General features: G+C 35.9%; 1 pseudogene; it reads right to left on the reverse strand.

Annotated features, from left to right (window-relative positions):
• LOC132530485 (cerebral cavernous malformations 2 protein-like) overlaps positions 1-13,697 on the reverse strand; it is a 29,658-nt pseudogene extending 15,961 nt beyond the window's left edge.
• Between the last annotated feature and the right edge of the window lie 6,539 nt (positions 13,698-20,236).

Consider the following 20,236-nt stretch of genomic DNA (forward strand, 5'->3'; position numbering starts at 1 on the left):
TGATCCTTCCTCTTCCATATGGGTAGGTTTGGTATCTGCTTTGATCAACCTATATGGAAAAAGTGATAATATGCCCGTTTCCAGGCCCTGGAATTAAGGGCAGTGTCCACTTCTTATCTGTCAGAACAGTCTCTCTGAGGGAATCCAACTTCCAGGGAAGAAGTCTAGCTACCATGTTATGAGGAAGCTAAGATAGCATGTGGAGAGGACTTACAGGGAGAGAGAGAGAAAGAGGGATGCCTTAAAAGTTCCTAGTTAGTTCAGTCATCACAGCCCTTGTGTCAGATATAAGCATAAACAACCAGATGATTTCAGCCATAGCTGCCATCTGTCTGTCACCAAGATCTTAACTGCTCAGCTGAGCCCAGTCTAGCTGAAGAACCCTGAGAAATAATCATAAATTTTTGTTTTATGCCACTGTATTTTGAGATAATGTGTTCTCTAGCAAAAAGAACCTGAAATATGATTTTTAACACAGGTCATACCAGATATAATGTGATTTCTCCTCCACATTCCTTCAGTCACCAATTCTAGATTGTCCCTCAATAGACATTTAATTCTTCAATCCATCTCTCCATTGTCAGTACCTCAGAATTAGACTACTGTTATTCTAATTATGTAGAATAAGTTCTGGATTGTTCTCATTCGAAACCATTCTCTATCTTAGACCTGGAGTGACCTCTTAAAAATATGTACAAACTATGCTTAAAACATGCCAATGACTCTCGTTAAAAAGTTGAAAGGGCTTCCCTGGTGGCGCAGTGGTTGACAGTCCGCCTGCCGATGCAGGGGACACGGGTTCGTGCCCCGGTCCGGGAAGATCCCACATGCCGCGGAGCGGCTGGGCCCGTGAGCCATGGCCGCTGGGCCTGTGCGTCCGGAGCCTGTGCTCCGCAATGGGAGAGGCCACAACAGTGAGAGGCCCGTGTAACGCAAAAAAAAAAAAAAAAAAAAAAGTTGAAAAAATTTTAAGTGACATAGAAAAGGCACTTTGTAACTGCCTCTATCTCTATTTTACCTTCATCTTTCACTATTATTTTCCTGTTTGTTTCAGTTTCTATTTCCCCAGAATTTTAATTTCATTTCTTAATGTACTTCTCTCACATACTGTTTATTTTTTGAAATACAGTTTTCCTTTTTTTTGAGATTGGTGTTACTAAGAGACACTTCCTCTAATAGGACTTTAAAGTCTCCACAAGGCTGAGGTGCTAATGTAGGTCGCAGAACATCTTGTGAATAGAGCTGTCAAAGACTTCACCATCTGCATTGGATGTGTGTTAATCTGTTTATCTTCCCTACTATACTGTGAGCTTCTTGATCTCCCTTAGGGTAAGGTCTGTGAGCTTCTTACTGTGACATGTTCAACATTCAGCAAGTACTTATCACACATTTTATATATGCTGCAAAAATAGGTGGGGAAGAAATAAGTAAGTAAATGAATGGTGAGACTGAAAAATTCACAATGTAAACAGACATTAAAGTGTAATTTTATAAACAAAAACATTAAGAGAATTGAATTTTTTAAGAAAATCATTTGCATTAATTTTTCTAAAGTGCTTTCTAATATATATATTGTTCAGTATTAATACCTAACATGTACTGAGCGTTTACTACTGCTTAACCTGGGACCTGTGCTAACTAATTGAATCCTCACAACTCTATATTACAGGACTTTTCTGCCTCCATATTGTAGATGAGGAAACTGAAGTTCAGACAAGTTAAATAGGGTGCCTGAGGTCACATAGCTTCTCACTGGCAAATCTAGGAATTAACCTAGTCGTCTTTCTCAAGACGACACCCTCTAAACTTGACTACCTTTGTTTTAAATACAAAAATATATAGATTTATTTTACATAAGGTGAGAAATATCCATCATAAAGAATTTTATTCTTTTGGCTTCTAGGAGTATAGTTCTCTCAAGCCCTGCTCTTTATTATACAGAGGTTTGATTTTAAGGGTATGAAAACATAAAATGTTCTATCTGTTATAATGAAGTGATACTGTAACTCTGAATAACAGATATTCAGAGTTCTCTGCACATACCATCAATAATTTTTATTTTATTTGTAATAGGTGATAGGCTTCAGATATATACAAATATCTGGCATGATCTAAGTAGTAGTGAATAGTTTCCCTGGATTCCTAAGAGATACTTTGATTTTGTAATAATTGGGAAAATTTATGTGCAAACTACTGGATCAGGTTTGAAGTCAACTACCCTGTTCCTGCCTGTATTCATCCTGTGCTGCTAGTCCTTCTTAACTTATTTCAGTCAGTTTTTCTCAATTATGGGTCTAAATGAATAGAAAATGTTCCAGATTACCTTTTCCAAGCTTTTATCAAACCATGTGTAGACCAGCTCTGTGCAGCATGGCAGTCTATTTAGAGGCATGCTGTTTTCCTGGTCCTTGTTTTTGCATTATACCTGAGACACTTTGACAGGTTCTACAAGAGGTATCTGATACTCTTCCTGGGATCAACTAATTGAGATTTATAGTGTCATATCTCCACTGAAGGAAAAGTAAAAGAGATTGGCTTTGATATGGCTTTGATATAATGGCTACCTGATACCAAGTCCTAGAGTCATTTCTCCCACAACTCTACAACTTGAAATTTTACAAATAATTATATTTTTTCTTAGGAGTTTCCACATGCATAATCACATTTGATTTTCATATAAATCTTGAAAAATTCTTAAAGTCATAGGAATTCAGGTTTATATTAGAAATCTGAGCCTGAAAGTAGAATGACTTATCCAATATCATATTACAGCCAAGAGTGGAACCCAGAACATCTGCCTGTTAATGTAGAATCCCAAAAGATAAAATAGAAGCTCAGACACATACCTGGTGCTCTGATTACCACAGTGACTCAAATCTTGGTATTCTTATAACCATCCATGGGTAGTACTGAGACTGAATACACACCTGGCAGTTTTTTAAAGGTCATCAAGGAAATAACAGATATCCTCAAAAACAACAGTGAAAAAATATTAAATTTTCCATGTATTTGATAACTTTGCATTTTCTAGGCCAGTCTATTTTGAGTTAAAGACCTGTGTTTTATTTTGTTATTATTTATAATCCAGGAAGCTAGAACCCCTTGTTCACACACTTAAACAACAATCATGAAAAATGAAATTTCATTCTTAAGTTGACAGCGTCACATAAATACACAAGTGGAATAAACTCCTATTATAATAAACGTGGTTACTTAGATGTTAATATATACACTGTATTTTACTGATTACATTTCAAAGTCAATCAATGTCATCTGGTACAGAAAACTATTGAATCACTAAGTATATCACAGAATTAATAATTTCCTGTCAGATAGCTGAAGTTACTTTTGTAAAATTTGGGGGGAAAGTGCATTAGTCTGACATACAAATTTGACTCCTTTAAACAATGTGAAAACCGCTTGCACTCAGACATTAGCAATAATTTTCCCTCCGTAGGCGAGATTACCTATATGAAAGACAAATTACCTATTGTCATTGGAATAAAATTTTTCTCTCCATGTAAAGTTATTTCACAAATCTGAAAATATGTGAATACTGTCATTTGCATTCAATGAGAATTTTACACATGACAAGAATCATTTAATGAGGAATAAAAACTCAGCAAATGGCTCATAATTTGCAAAATTTTTCCAAAATTAAAGATGATTTTTCACTGTACTCTTGTCAGTCCAGTAAGAAGATGTAAATTATTCATTATATGGAGATGACTCATTTTACTTAGAATTTCACAAAAACTGTTAAGTGATTGACAAAGGGGGAGGAATATACATCATACAGAGCTAGGCGTTGTATAATACTATTGCCTGCATCAAAATACTTGCCACTTCTGCCTTATTAGACTGATATAATTAACTCCAAATTTAAAATGGTTAGATAAAATATATACTAATATAATTATCATTGGACTTATAGTAGTTTGAAATCAACTACTAAGCAATTTTAAATGGACTAATGATTTTAATCACTGTACAGCTTATTTGAAAAATGCTATATCATATCACTCTGTATCAAAGATATCAGCAAAAGAATTATTTGTGTATCACTCAAATACCTGCCCAGAGAAATTATACCAGCTCTTTTAACAGAATAATATTAAATAAAAATTGTTTACCAAGTGTGGAAGCACCAAATAATAAAAACAGAAGACACTAACAAAATAACACAAATGTAGGGATTGTAGGATATGGCTACCAAAGCAAAGGGAAGAGTCTGGAGTGACTAACCCTGAGAAGCCTGCAGGAAGGCTCTGCAGAGCTTAAACTTAGGCTCAGGAAGGGGGTGGTGCTGCTATGCTGTTGCTGGCATCTCTGAAATCAAAGAGGGTCCCCATGGAGCTGAGTTCCAGATTTCTAAGAAGTGAACACTGGCCCACTGGTATTGAGATCTACAAGTAACAAAATAAGACTGGTTCTAAGGGTATAGAAAAATTGCAAAATGGATTCAGCTGCTGCTATGCGGTTATGGGAACAGACTGCCACCTCCAGGATGAAGAATCATTGCCAAGGTGATGCCTATACAAACAAAAAGCAAAACAGGAACAGGAAGAAAACTAGAAGGAGCAAATCCATTCTCCTTTCTCAAGTTTACCAATCTCCTTCTATTAGTGGAAAGTAACCAAGAATAGCTGGCAAAACAGAAACTGATTTGGAGAGTCCCAATCCCAACATCATGAAGTTGCATATAGAAGGGTAGATTTGAAGCTGAGAGAGGCAATAGCTTATAATATATAAACACACAAATACATACTTAGGAAAGTATATGTATATATTACTAAAACTATAGATAGATATATAATTATGTATATCTATTAGTATGTATATAAAACTCTTATAGATATGACACATAAATGTCAAGTTCAGGAAATTTATACCACCTAAAGAATATGCTTGGTCTATAAATAGTCTCTTGAGATATTAGGATGACAGCTGAAGACTCTCCAAAAGGAAAAATGATAATGATAAACAGTCTATCAATTTTAGAAAATACAGGAAAAAACCCTAAAATTTTATTCAAGAAATGTTACTTTTAAATATGCTTGCTTTAATCAATTAGATCCAAGCAGAAAACTCATGTCATATAGGGTTTTGCTAACATATTCAATGTCACAACCTTTAAAAAATGGTTGAGCATCTTTTCATGTGCCCGTTGACCATCTACATGTTCTTCCTGGAGAAATGTCTATTTAGGTCTTCTGCCCAGTTTTGAATTAGATTTTTTGTTGTTGTTGTTATTGAGTTGTATGAGCTGTTGGTATATTTTGGAAATTAAGCCCTTGTCAGTTGCATCACTTGCAAATATTTTCTCCCAGTCTGTATTTTAAAAATCACTCTTAAATAATTTAAAAAAAAGATTAAAAGTCAGTTAAGTAATACAAAATTAGAACACTATCCGCCAAACCTGACCTAATTCACAAGTTAATACTGAATGAATGAGGAGAACATTTTTTCAAGGTGCACAGGAAACATTTACTGACTGTATTAACCCTATGCAGAAACATTAAAAAGTCTCAGTATATTTAAAGTATTTAAGTAATATAAATTATACCCTCGTACATACTGAAGGTAATTAGACATCAATAAAAATAAAAAATCTAAAGCAGCAACCTACACTTGGTAGATGTTCTATATTTGTGGCTCCAAAAAGTAGTCACAAATATTTCAAACTAAATAATAATAAACCCCCAAATGTCAAAATTTGTATGATACAAAGTTAAGGCACATTTTAAAGAGCAAATAAAACATAGGTTAATAATTGAAGAGAAATAGTAAATACAAAATGTGAAATGAATGACATTTCAAAAATAGATAAAAATAAAGAAAATAAAACAGTTAAAATCCTAGCCATACTAATCAAGAAAAAATAAACAAAATTAACTATGTCACACATGACAAAGAGGGCATCCCTAAAGATATCCACAGGCAGCGACGTTATCTTATGTAAAAGTTCCCAAAGAAGGACTGGCTACATTCCTGCAGTTTATATAACCCACAGATACTACAATGGAAAAGCACAAATATTCGCTTATTTTTCATATTAAAATAAAATGGAAAACTGGTCAATAACAGCAAGAGAATGATAAGTAAAATGTATTTTGAAAGACTTAAAGAATCAAAATAGAGAAATGCTTACTTAGTTTGGCTATGTTACTTTCCAGATGTATGCACAGACAGAAGTGAGAAAAATTCTACTCGGAAAGACAGAGTTTGTATAATTTATACCAGTGGGGCTGCATTAGACATATCTATTTTCACTCTAAGCAAAAATCTTAAGCGTATAGAGTCCTGCTTTGCATAATAAGTGTAAACTGGTAGTAGCAAACCAAAAACTATAGAACTGAGCACTTCTGGATTCTACCCCAAGATGCAGAGCTAAATAGTGGGACACTTCCTCTCTTGCAACAGAAAAAGAGGTGGACTAACTTCAAAATCATAACTGGTAGCAGATCAAATAACTGGCCCCAAATCTAAGAAAATACAATGCTTGAAGAGAGAAAACAGATGCAAATTCACACTTACTGGAATAGATGCTACTGAACACATTAGAGTTTAGCTAGGATTGCTGAAAAAATATTAAAGGTCAAGTGCAGATTGGCAGGATAGTGTGAAATCCCTGGAAGGAGTGGTCAATATATACAAGCTCTTTTTCCTGAATCTTTACAGAAACAGCTCTGAGAGGTGTCCTTTGTGCTACAGACATAGGAGAGAGGAATGGCAGCCTTTCAAGAGAGGCAAGAAACTCAACTCAGATTCTGCTCCTTGTTATCTCTTCTATGGAACAAAAGCTACATTCTTGTGTATGGAGAGGAGGAGAGGGGTGCAGGCATATGTGTATATGCTCATATCCAATGTAATACTCATATCCAATAGGTCAAACTATATGGATATAAAACAGATAAGTGTTTGCCAGGGGTTGGAGGAGGAAAGGGGCTGACTGCAAAGGAGCTTCATATGAGAAATTTAGAGTGATGGAAATTTACTCTTTGTTATCGGGGTGTGGGATACATGACTCTATGCATTTGTCAAAACCCATTGAACTGTAACATCGCAAGGAGTGACTTGGTTGAATACTGTGATAGGGTGCAAGACACACTACCCCAAAATATGGCACCTTAGTACATTGAATATTTTAAGCTAAAAGAGTGTGAGAAAACCACAGAAGCAGGAATACCACTGTGACTCCCTCCCCCCCACCTCACCCTTCTTCCCTGAAATGGGTCTTAAAAGCCTCATGTGAGAGATGCCCTTCCTATATCTGGAGAAAAGGAGCACCCTTATCTCAGAAGACAAAGGGATGCCAAGAAGAATCTTAACAAACAGGCCTTGATAAGTTTTTCCCAGGTCGCTACACTTAGCTTATACCCTTTTGTCCTATCACATTTTTCCATGACTTTCTACTCTTCATCAAACCTAGTATAAACATGCTTTTGATCTTCATGTTCTTATGAAAGCTTCTGTGCCATGTAAAACTGATATTAAATAAATTTATGCTTTTCTCCTGCTAATCTGTGTTTTGTTACAGAGCCCCACCCAAGAACCAAGAAGGGTAGAAGGAAAAGCTATTTTTCCCCTCCCCTACAATGTAGACAAATGAGGAAATAGAAAAATCACCATAAGAACACCATAGTAATAACTATTGCAGGCAAGATTCATTGATGAATGACAAAATTAGTGGACAAACTTTAAAAAGAAACTAGCTATTTGCATACTCCAATATACCTTCCCCCCAACTTTTTAACTACTTTGATAGTTTCAAAAAAATATTATGAATTCTCAGTTACCTCTCTATCAAGGAGATGGGAGTTCAATTGCCTTCCTTTTCATTGTAAGCTGGGCTTAGTAACTAGATTCTAATGATAGATTATGAAAACGAAAAACTAGTTCTTTGGAGGAGACTGAGTAGACATGACAACAAAATGCAGTTTGGGATCCAGAATTGGATCCTGGAATTGAAAAAGTACTTTAGTAAATAAAGTCTGTGACTTTACTGGTATTGATTATTCAAGGAATTAACATTAGGAGAAGATGAGTGAAAGTTATATGAGAACTTTCCGTACCATTTCTTAAACAACTTTGAGATATAATTTGTAAATCATAAATTCACCCATGCACAATTCTATAACTTTTAGTGTATTTACAGAATTATGCAGCTATCATGAAAATCTAATTTTAGAACCTTGCATCACCCCCCAAAAGAAACCCCATATCTGTTAGCTATCAGTCCTCATTTCTTTCCACCATCATCCCTTCCCAATCTAGACCACTAATATACTTTCTGTCTCCAAGTTTGCCTTTTGTAGACATTTCAAATAAATGGAATCATTCAATCTATCTTTTATGATTGGCTTCTTTCACTTAGCCTAATGTCTTCAAAATTCTTTCATGTTGTAGCATGTATCAGCACTTCATTAATTTTTATTCCATTGCATGACTATTCTGTTGTGTAAATGGATTAAAAAAACCCACAATTTTTAATCCCTTCATCAGCTGGAAATTTGTATCATTTCTACTTTTTGGCTATCATGAATAATGCTACTGTGAAGGTAGCATACAAGCTTGTGTGTGGATATATATTTTGGGTTCTCTTGGGATTATATCTAGGGCTAGGATTGCTAAATCCTATGGTAATTCTACATTTAACATTTTGAGAACCTGCCAAACCGTTTGCGCGCAGCAGTTGTACAAGGAAGGAGCCTCTGCATTTAAATAGAAAGGGAGTGTTAGCTTTCAATAGGGAGGGCTGGGCAACTTCTGCAGGCTCAGGGATTGCAGTTATATCTAAGGATTCAGCATTTGGGGACACCTATCAAATTAGGGTCCTATATTTCCCCAACACTGGCCCTGAATTTGGCGTAGCGAACCTGATTTAGTTGGGTTTTTAACCTTTTCTGGACCTCAGCCATTCATACTATTAAGTCCTTGGCCTGGCCTCAGCTTTACCTGTCCTCCAGCTGCAGGATAAGAGTCACTATACACACTGCCAAAGGGACACTTTGGCTTTCACACTAGCTTTAATTACCTATTAATCCCCTGCAGCTTTTCATTACTTTTTTCAAGGTATCAATGGTACTTAGCAATAAATAGGTATCCTGTCCCATTGTCTTTATATTTACTATTTCCCTTATGCCTCTCAAATGTCTGATAAATGGCTACAGCTTAAGCATTCCCTTTCACTGTTAAACTATGCCAGTTCACTACTTGTGAGACTTTTAACAAGTGGATCACCACCTTGAGTCAGGGGTTCTCTGTGCCCCACTTATCATCTCATGATGGCAGAGAGGCTGGCAAGACATCCAGTTACAAATATTGTTGCATTCTTTCCTGTACCACTCCTGAGAATTACTGTCACTAGTTTGTTTCTGAGGAAGCAGAAACTGAGAAAGAGTTTATCATATGAAGTATTAATTAAGGATCAACACTGTGAGGATGAGGGCGGCAGCAGCACTAAGAGGAAGAGGTGAAACCGATTCACACCTGACAAATTTGACCATCCTCATGAGGACATTTGGAGTCGATGTAACCTGTCAGCATTTTCCAACATTGCGATTGACCTTGTGGATTCATTGTTGGATATGCGCCACATAGGAAAAGCATGGCCTTGGATGAGGTCGTTCTCTGCCGCTGTGTCAAACCCTAATTCAGATTCCAAGAGGGGTGACAAGTCCTTCTTTAAAGAGTAATCTGGCTGGTGCACCACACCTATACCTGTATATATAATGAGATAGAATTAAAAATAGGGTACTCATTTCTAACTTTCAGTCTAATATTCTCATACACCATGGTGTTCCAGGTAGAGAAATAGAGCAGTATTTTTGCCTACAATTGGGAACTAGTTAAAAGATGGTTATAATTTTTTTGTGTGACTTTTTTCTTAAACCAATACTGCTCTCAGTGATACCTTTCCTCTGTAAGTGTTTTTTGGTAAAAAGGGTTCCTATCGCTCAATTTGCAAGGTGCATAAGTGTGTTTTTCTTTTCCGATTGTGTGTGTTTCCTACTCCTAATATTTAACTGTTTAATACAGATTGCCTATTATAGTGTCTATACAAATCATCCATGCTAAACTATATTATTTTATTTTATAAAGTAACCCAGGCAGAAGAAAAATTTTAAAACAGACATATGTTTGTTTCTCTGTGATGTGTTGAAAATAAGATACGTTGATTCTGAATAATTTGAGAAATAACTTTAAAATATATTTTTAAAAATAGGAAGTCTGCTCCTTAGAAATAATAATTGGCTTTTCTGTTTATGTGCTTGTTTGTTTCCTTAGCTTCATTTCTATTTTTTCTTATGTGTCACACTGTATTTTGGATTTGAACAAGTTGACACAGCAATTTTACAGTTAACAAATAGGACATTTTACAGAGCATCTGGTTGCAGACAGTTAGATATTTAGAGTTAGAGACTGAGGAGTTAAGAAATAAAAGATTCTTATCAAGAATGCAGAATACAGTGTTGTAAAAAACAACATACAAGTCTGATTTTCTTGCAATTTCTAATTTTTATATCATGGAATACCAGAATGAAAGTAAAATATATGGGATGTATGCAAATTTAGATAAAAACATATGAGTGAAATGTTTTTTACATGGACACATTTATCATTGTAAACATCCTTAAACAAATACAATTCATACGATAATAATTCATTAGTTGTTGTTTTACAACCTCTATAATGTCAATTTAATGCATGTGGTAAATTTTTCTTCAAGTTGAATAATATTCCTATGTATGTGTAGCAAATGCTTTTCTGTAGCAAATGATTTTTAGTCTTTCCACATCAAACACATAGTCATTTTGAAACTGCATGCATACAAATGCGAATTACATGCATTAAATTTGCATTTGAAATGACTAAATTTTCTTTCCATTTCCGTTCTTTATTCTCAACAATAAACTGTTTCTCTTATCTTAAAAGAATATATTGATTCTAAGCTCAGGATTTTATGACATTAAAGCCAAAACAGATGTTTACATCCAAGTAATAGGACCAGAACATTTTTTTGTTATAATGACCTACTTGGCATTTAAACTTAAAATCTTCTAGAATAAAGGGCTTAGATTTCCATAGGCTAAAATTTTATTTGCAGTTTTTCTTCTAGAGCAAAATGATGACAACTATCTTATCTAAACCACAGGTATTTTATAAATTCAACGTATTTTTAACAAAAAGATGTTTCCTTACAATATCATGAAAGGCAGAAGGCTCAAGAACTCATGAAAATTGCCAAGAGGTATATACCTAATGTTAGAAATTAATTAAAATTATGTTATTTTCAGTTATAGAAATTCCCAATTAAATGCTTAATCTAGATTAAAAAGTAACTCACATGAAATTACTTAGTGTCCTATGATGTCCTAAGAGTTTTATTTTTTGTGATTTTTAAAAATAATGAGCATTATCACAAGGAGATGATCTGAAGTTACGGAATTCTTCAATATTTTGTCACTATTTATGCTCTAAATATGTTGAAATTCAATATGACAAAACAAATATATAGCTGTGGATACAGATTCAGTTATAAAGTATTAATATAGTGATTGCTAGAGTTAGACTTTCAGAAACAGTAAAAAGACCTCTGAGGCAAAAGTAGAGTAGGAACACTGAGGGCATAAGAATTAGAATCGATCAAAACCAGAACATGAACCCCAAACACAGAGCTGTTAATTTAATTCAAGGGTCAAACTAAAGAGGGTTCATAAAAGTAAAACATGAAAGAGTTTGCAGATACCTTCCTCAGGTCCCTAGCATGATCCCTGAATCTAATTTAATGTTTTATATTTTTTGAATGTGTTTTTCCAATTGTTCCAATATTATTTGTTGAAAAGATTATTTTTCCACTAAATTGTATTTGCACCATTCTCAAAAATGAGCTGTCCATATAAGTGTGGGTTTACCTCTGGACTCAATATTCTGTTCCACTGATGTATATGTTTATCTTAATTTCAATACTGCACTTCTTTTATTGCTATAGCTTTATAAAAAGTTTTGAAATCAGGTAGTGTTAACCCAACTTGCCTTTCCTAATTTGTTTAATCTGTTCTAGATATTTTTTCATTTCTATGTGAATTTTCAATACCACAAGAACTTAAAATCTTACTAACAACCTCATGAGGGAACTTGGAAGTAAAACCTTCCACAATCTCGTCTTGTAATGATTACAGTCGTAGCTGACATCTTGGTTGCAGTCTGTGAGAGACCCTAAAAATACTACCTACAAAAACTGTGAGATAGGAATTTCTAGTATCTGGTCTGGCATGTAAGAAGTCACCACTACATTCTAACAATAAGTAAAAAGCTAAACCGACTGAAAAATTAACAATTCTTCTTGGATCCCTTAACTAGGGTAAGACACAGGACAAATGCCTGCCCTGAAGACTGGAGAGTCAAACGAGGGAATACAGGGAGTCACAGCTTAACAGAGCAGACGCTCTTGAGGAAGAACCACCACAGGAACCTCAACAGTAATTGACGAGTTGCAGAGGTTCAGTGTGGACAAAACCAAGAGTTAAAATCTCCAGGTGGACTCAGTCTTAGGGAGATCTCCACAATACAGTGAGGTTTACCTTCAGGAGTTTGACCAGATTCTCGCAGTAAACATCAAAGAAAAATCTCCTGTGGCTTCTGGTTGGGGGAAGGAAAAAGGGACCATTTTGAAATACACCAGAGAACTCTGTTCTTAACAAGGCTTTCCCTTAGAGGAATCTAGTTAACCAAGAGACTAACTTGTTGGAGTATTATCAGAGGCTAACTGACCTGGAAAAAGGGAAATACCAAATTCCAGGCCACACTAGATATTTTGTTCCATCAAAGGGAGGAGAAAAACCTGAGAAACTCTTGTGAAGTGCACAGTCTAGAAGCATAGACTCATCAAAGACTGAGACCTAATCATAGGACTATAGAATGCTTCCTCTCCCCACAGACCTCACCACCACATTGCTAAAAGCTGATTTACAGCAGTTGCTTTTACCTAGTACATCACCTAGGTACTATCAAGAAAAAATTCACAAGACACACCAATGGCATAAACTATCTATCAAGAAACTATCTACCTATCAAGAAAAAAATCACAAGGCACACCAGTGGCATAAAATACAACTTGAAGAGACAGAGCCAGTATCAGAACCAGACACAGGAGGAATGTTGGAATTATCAGACTGGGAATTTAAAACAACTATGATTAACATGCTAAGAGCTCTAATGGATAAAATAGACAGCATGTAAAAACGGATGGGTAATGTAAGCAGAGAGTTGGAGATTTTAAGAAAGAAGCAAAAAGAAATGTTACTGATCGAGAAGGTGGAAGCTCTCGGCGAAGCCGCAGTCCCCGGCTGCCTGGTCACGCCCTGCTTCCTCCCTCCCAATCCGACCCTCTCTCCAGCACCCCCACCTCTCTCCCCGAGTGACTGAGAGCCTAGCACCCCACCCCCACCACATGGCATGGAGCCAAGATCCCAGCAGAGCCCTAACTACCCATTTGGCATCTCTTACCTCCACAGTCGCTGAGCTGCCCCAGAGCCCGAGCAGAGGGCAGCATGACCCCCTAGGCTTGCTGCAGCCGTGCCCATAGCCACAACTTCACTGCACTCTGGTTGGATCCTGCTGGCCAACCCCAGTCCGCCCTCGGGTTCACCATGCCAGCTGTGTGGCTGACAGGGCCTTGGTGCTATGGCCATGTGTCATGCCTGTGCCTATGAGGTGGGAGAGCCAAGTTCAGAACATTGGTCCAACAGAGACCTCCTGGCTCCACGTAATATCAAACAGCGAAAGCACTCCCAGAGATCTCCATCTCGACTCTAAGACCCAGCTCCACTCAATGACCAGCAAGTTACAGTGCTGGACACCCCATGCCAAACAACTAGCAAGACAGGAACACAACCCCACCCATTAGCAGAGAGACTGCCTAAAATCATAATAGGTCACAGAGACCCCAAAACACACCACGGGATGTAGTCCTGCCCATCAGAAAGACAAGATCCAACCTCATCCACCAGAACATAGGCACTATTCCCCTCCACCAGAAAGCATACACAACCCACTGAACCAACCTTAACCACTGGGGGCACACACCAAAAACAACGGGAACTACGAACCTGCAGCCTGTGAAAAGGAGACCGCAAACACAGTAAATTAATAAAATGAGAAGACAGAGAAACATACAGCAGATGAAGGAGCAAAGTAAAAACCCACCAGACCAAACAAATGAAGAAGAAATAGGCAGTTTACCTGAAAAAGAAATCAGAGTAATGATAGTAAAGATATCCAAAATCTTGGAAATAGAATGGAGAAAATACAAGAAACATTTAACAGGGATAAGAAGAACTACAGAGCAAACAAACAATGATGAACAACACAATAAATGAAATTAACTATTCTCTAGAAGGAATCAATAGTAGAATAACTGAGGCAGAAGAACGGATAAGTGACCTGGAAGATAAAACAGTGGAAATAACTACTGCAGAGCAGAATAAAGAAAAAAGAATGAAAAAAATTGAGGACAGTCTCAGAGACCTCTGGGACAACATTAAATGCAACAGCATTCGAATTATAGGGGTCCCAAAAGAAGAAGAGAAAAAGAAACGAACTGAGAAAATATTTGAAGAGATTATAGTTGAAAATTTCCCTAATATGGGAAAGGAAATAAGTCCAGGAAGTGCAGAGGGTCCCATACAGGGACACGTTAAGACACATATTAATCAAACTATCAGAAATTAAATACAAATAAAAAATATTAAAAACAGCAAGGGAAAAACAACAAATAACATACAATGGAATTCCCATAAGGTTAACAACTGATCTTTCAGCAGAAATTCTGCAAGCCAGAAGGGAGTGGCAGGACATATTTAAAGCAATGAAGGGAAAAAACTACAAACAAAATTACTCTACCCAGCAAGGATTTCATTCAGATTCGATGGAGAAATTACAACCTTTACAGACAAGCAAAAGCTAAGAGAATTCAGCACCACCAAACCGGCTTTACAACAAATTCTAAAGGAACTTCTCTAGGCATCAAACACAAGAGAAGGAAAAGACCTACGATAACAAAACCAAGACAATTAAGAAAATGGTAATAGGAACATACATATTGATAACTACTTTACATGTAAATGGATTAAATGCTCCAACCAAAAGACATAGACTGGCTGAATGGATACAAAAACAAGACCTGTATATATGCTATCTACAAGAGACCCACCTCAGACCTAGGGACACTTACAGACTGAAAGTGAGGGCATGGAAAAAGATATTTCATGCAAATGGAAATCAAAAGAAAGCTGGAGTAGCAATTCTCATATCAGACAAAATAGACTTTAAAACAAATACTATTACAAGAGACAAAGAAGGCCACTACATAATGATCAAGGGATCAATCCAAGAAGAAGATAGAACAATTGTAAATATTTATCCACCCAACATAGGAGCACCTCAATACATAAGGCAAATGCTAACAGCCATAAAAGGGGAAATGGACAGTAACACAATCATTGTAGGGGACTTTAACACCCCACTTTCACCAATGGACAGATCATCCAAAATGAAGATAGATAAGGAGACACAAGCTTTAAATGATACATTAAACAAGATGGACTTCATTGATATTTATAGGACATTCCATCCAAAAACAACAGAATACACTTTCTTGTCAAGTGCCCATGGAACATTCTTCAGGATAGATCATATCTTGGGTCACAAATCAAGCCTTGGTAAATTTAAGAAAATTGAAATCATATCAAGTATCTTTTCCTACCACAACACTATGAGACTAGATATCAATTACAGGGAAAAATCTGTAAAAAAATACAAATACATGGCGGCTAAGCAATACACTACTAAATAACCAAGAGATCACTGAAGAAATCAAAAAGGAAATCAAAAAATACCTAGAAACAAATGAATGAAAACACGATGACCCAACACCTATGGGATGCAGCAAAAGCAGTTCTAAGAGGAAAGTTTATAGCATTACAATCCTTCTTCAAGAAACAAGAAACATCTCAAATAAACAACATAAACTTATACCTAAAGCAATTAGAGAAAGAAGAACAAAAAAAACACTAAGGTTAGCAGAAGGAAAGAAATCATAAAGATCAGTAATAAATGAAAAAGAAAAGAAGGAAGCTATATGAAAGATCAATAAAACTAAAAGCTGGTTCTTTTAGAAGATAAACAAAATTAATAAACCATTAGCCAGACTCATCAAGAAAGAAAGGGAGAAGACTCAAATCAATAGAATTAGAAATGAAAAAAGAGAAGTAACAACTGACACTGCAGAAATACAAAGGATCATGAGAGATTATTACAAGCAACTCTATGCCAATAAAATGGACAACCTGGAAGAAACGGACAAATTCTTAGAAAAGCAGAACCTTCTGAGACTGAACCAGGAAGAAATAGAAAATATAAACAGACCAATCACAAGCACTGAAATTGAATCTGTGATTAAAAAGTCTTCCAACAAACAAAAGCCCAGGACCAGATGGCTTCACAGGTGAATTCTATCAAACATTTAGAGAAGAGCTAACACCTATCCTTCTCAAACACTACTAAAATATAGCAGAGGGAGGAACACTCCCAAAGTCATTCTAAGAGGCTACCATCACCATGCTACCAAAACCAGACAAATATGTCACAAAGAATAAAAAATACAGGGCAATATCACTGATGAACATAGATGCAAAAGTCCTCAACAAAACACTAGCAAACAGAATCCAATGGCACATTAAAAGGATCATACACCATGATCAAGTGGGGTGTAATCCAGCAACACAAGGATTCTTCAATATATGCAAATCAATCAATGTGAAAAACCATATTAACCAACTGAAGGAGAAAAGTCATATGTTCATCTCAATAGGTGCAGAAAAAGCTTTCAACAAAATTCAACACCAATTTATGATAAAAACCCTCCAGAAAGTAGCCATGGAGGGAAATTACATCAACATAATAAAGGCCATATATGACAAACCCAGAGCCAACATCATTCTCAATGGTGAAAGCTGAAAACATTTCCTCTATGATCAGGAACAAGACAAGGTTGTCCACTCACACCAATATTATTCAACATAGTTTTGGAAGTTTTAGCTGCAGCAGTCAAAGAAGAAAAAGAAATAAAAGGAATACAAATCGAAAAGAAGTAAAGCTGTCACTGTTTGCAGATGACATGATACTATACATAGAGAATCCTAAAGATGCTATCAGAAAACTACCAAAGCTAATTAATGAATTTGGTAAACTAGCAGGATACAAAATTAATGCACAGAAATCCCTTTCATTCCTATACACTAATGATGAAAATCTGAAAGAGAAATTAAGGAAACACTCCCATTTACCATTGCAACAAAAAGAATAAAATACCTAGGAATAAACCTACCTAGGGAAACAAAAGACCTGTATGCAGAAAATAATGACACTGATGAAAGAAATTAAAGATGATACAAACAGATGGAGAGATATACCATGTTCTTGGATTGGAAGAATCAACATTGTGAAAATGACTGTACTACCCAAAGCAATCTACAGGTTCAATGCAATCCCTATCAAACTACCAGTGGCATTTTTCACAGAACTAGAACAAAAAATTTCACAATTTTTATGGAAACACAAAAGACCCCGAATAGCCAAAGCAATCTAGAGAAAGAAAAACGGAGCTGGAGAAATCAGGCTTCCTGACCTCAGACTATACTACAAAGCTATGATAATCAAGGTAGTGTGGTACTGGTAGAAAAAGAGAAATATAGATCAATGGAACAGAATAGAAAGCCCAGAGATAAACCCATGCACCTATGGTCACCTAATTTTTGATAAAGGAGGCAAGAATATACAATGGATAAAAGACAGCCTATTCAATAAGTGGTGCTGGGAAAACTGGACAGCTACATGTAAAAGAATGAAATTAGAACACTCCCTAACACCATTCTCAAAAATAAACTCAAAATGGATTAAAGGCCTAAATGTAAGGGAAGATACTATAAAACTCTTAGAGGAAAACATAGGCAGAACACTCTGTGACATAAATCACAGCAAGATCCTTTTGACCCACCTCCTAGTGAAATGGAAATAAAAACAAAAATAAACAAATGGGACCTAATGAAACAAAAGCTTTTGCACAGCAAAGGAAACCATCAACAAGATGAAAAGACAACTCTCAGAATGGGAGAAAATATTTGCAAATGAAGCAACTGACAAAGGATTAATTTCCAAAATTTACAAGCAACTCATGCAGGTCAATATGAAAACAACAAACAACCTACTCCAAAAACGGGTGGAAGACCTAAATAGACATCTCTCCAAAGAAGTTATACAGATTGCCAACAGACACATGAAAGGATGCTCAACTTCACTGATAATTAGAGAAATGCAAGTCAAAACTACAATGAGGTATCACCTCACACCAGTCAGAATGGCCATCATCCAAAAATCTACAAACAGTAAATTCTGGAGAGGGTGTGGAGAAAAGGGAACCCTCTTGCAGTGTTAGTGGGAATGTAAATTGATACAGCCACTATGGAGAACAGTATGGAGGTTCCTTAAAAAACTAAAAATAGAGCTACCATACTACCCAGCAATCCCACTACTGGGCATACACCCTGAGAAAACCATAATTCAAAAAGAGTTATGTACCACAATGGTCATTGCAGCTCTATTTACAATAGCCAGGACATGGAAGCAACCTAAGTGTCCATCGACAGATGAATGGATAAAGAAGGTGTGGCACATATATACAATGGAATATTACTCAGCCATAAAAAGAAAAACTACATTATTTTTAGTGAGGTGGATGGACCTAGTGGCTGTCATATGGTGTGAAGTATGTCAGAAAGAGAAAAACAAATACTGTATGCTAACACATATATATGGAATATAAAAAAAAAAAAAGTGGTTCTGAAGCACCTAGGCGCAGGACAGGAATAAAGACGCAGATGTAGAGAATGGACTTGAGGACACGGGGAGGGGGAAGGGTAAGCTGGGACACAGTGAGAGAGTGTCATGGACATATATACACTATGAAATGTAAAATAGAGAGCAGCCACATAGCACAGGGAGATCAGCTCGGTGCTTTGTGACCACCTAGAGTGGTGGGATATGGAGGTTGGGAGGGAGAAGCAAGAGGGAGGAGATATGGGAACATATGTATATGTATAGCTAAACTATGTATATAGTTTTTGTTATAAAGCAGTAACTACACACCACTGTAAAGCAATTATACTCCAATAAAGATGTTAAAAAAAATGTTATCCAACAAAAACAGTGCAAACGAATGAAGAATGCCTTTGATTAGCTTACCAATAGACTGGACAAAGTTGACAAAAGAATCTCTGAGGTAGAGTGTATATAAATAGAATCCTTGAAAACTAAAGGCAAAGAAATCAAAGACATTAAAAAACAGAACAGAATATCCAAGGACTATGGGACATCTACCAAAGGTGTAACTTATGAATAGTGGAGATACCAGAAGAAGGAGAGAAAAAAATCAGAAGAAATATTTGAAACAATAATGACTGAATATTTCTCCAAATTAATATCAGACACAAAAGCACAGATTCAGGAAGCTCAGAGAACACCAAGCAGAATAAATGCCCAAAACATGTCATTTTGATAGTACTTAAGATCAATAATAAACTCCTGGAAGAAGCCTGGAAACTGTCTCAAGGACATTAACGGTGTTGTAAAGGGCCCACATTGGATATTTCTTCTCTCTCCGGCATCATTCATTGTCTTCCATCACCTGATGGCTACTATCTTGAAAACAATTATTTCATATGTGTTATCTTTTATTGTGTGAAGTTATATTTTTAAATAGAAATACCTGCATACATAATAGTCAACAGTATTATCTCTTGGAGTTCACTGGTAAATGTGAACAAACTTTCGAACAGAAATTTTTTTTTCTTTTTAACTCAGAAGGTATTCTATTACCTAAATTAGTTAAAAATAGTCTTGCAAAGTTAAGTTCTTCTCAGAATAGTACAGACTTTTCTTTGTATTTACAATTACCCCCAAGATCTCTAAAACTTATTTCTACCAGTTAATATTGTTTTAAATAAATTTTAAATACTTATATGTACTTCCTATTTTCAAAGAAATGAAACTCCATTTTAATTACAATGAAATAGAAAAAAGTACAATTTTCTTTAATAAGCATACTAAATGATTTAGGTGGTTACAGTGATAAATACTAAAAGTTCATGATGAGAAACCCCACCCTCCCCATCGT

The sequence above is a fragment of the Lagenorhynchus albirostris genome, chromosome 12, assembly GCF_949774975.1.
Source record: "Lagenorhynchus albirostris chromosome 12, mLagAlb1.1, whole genome shotgun sequence".
NCBI lineage: Eukaryota > Metazoa > Chordata > Mammalia > Artiodactyla > Delphinidae > Lagenorhynchus > Lagenorhynchus albirostris.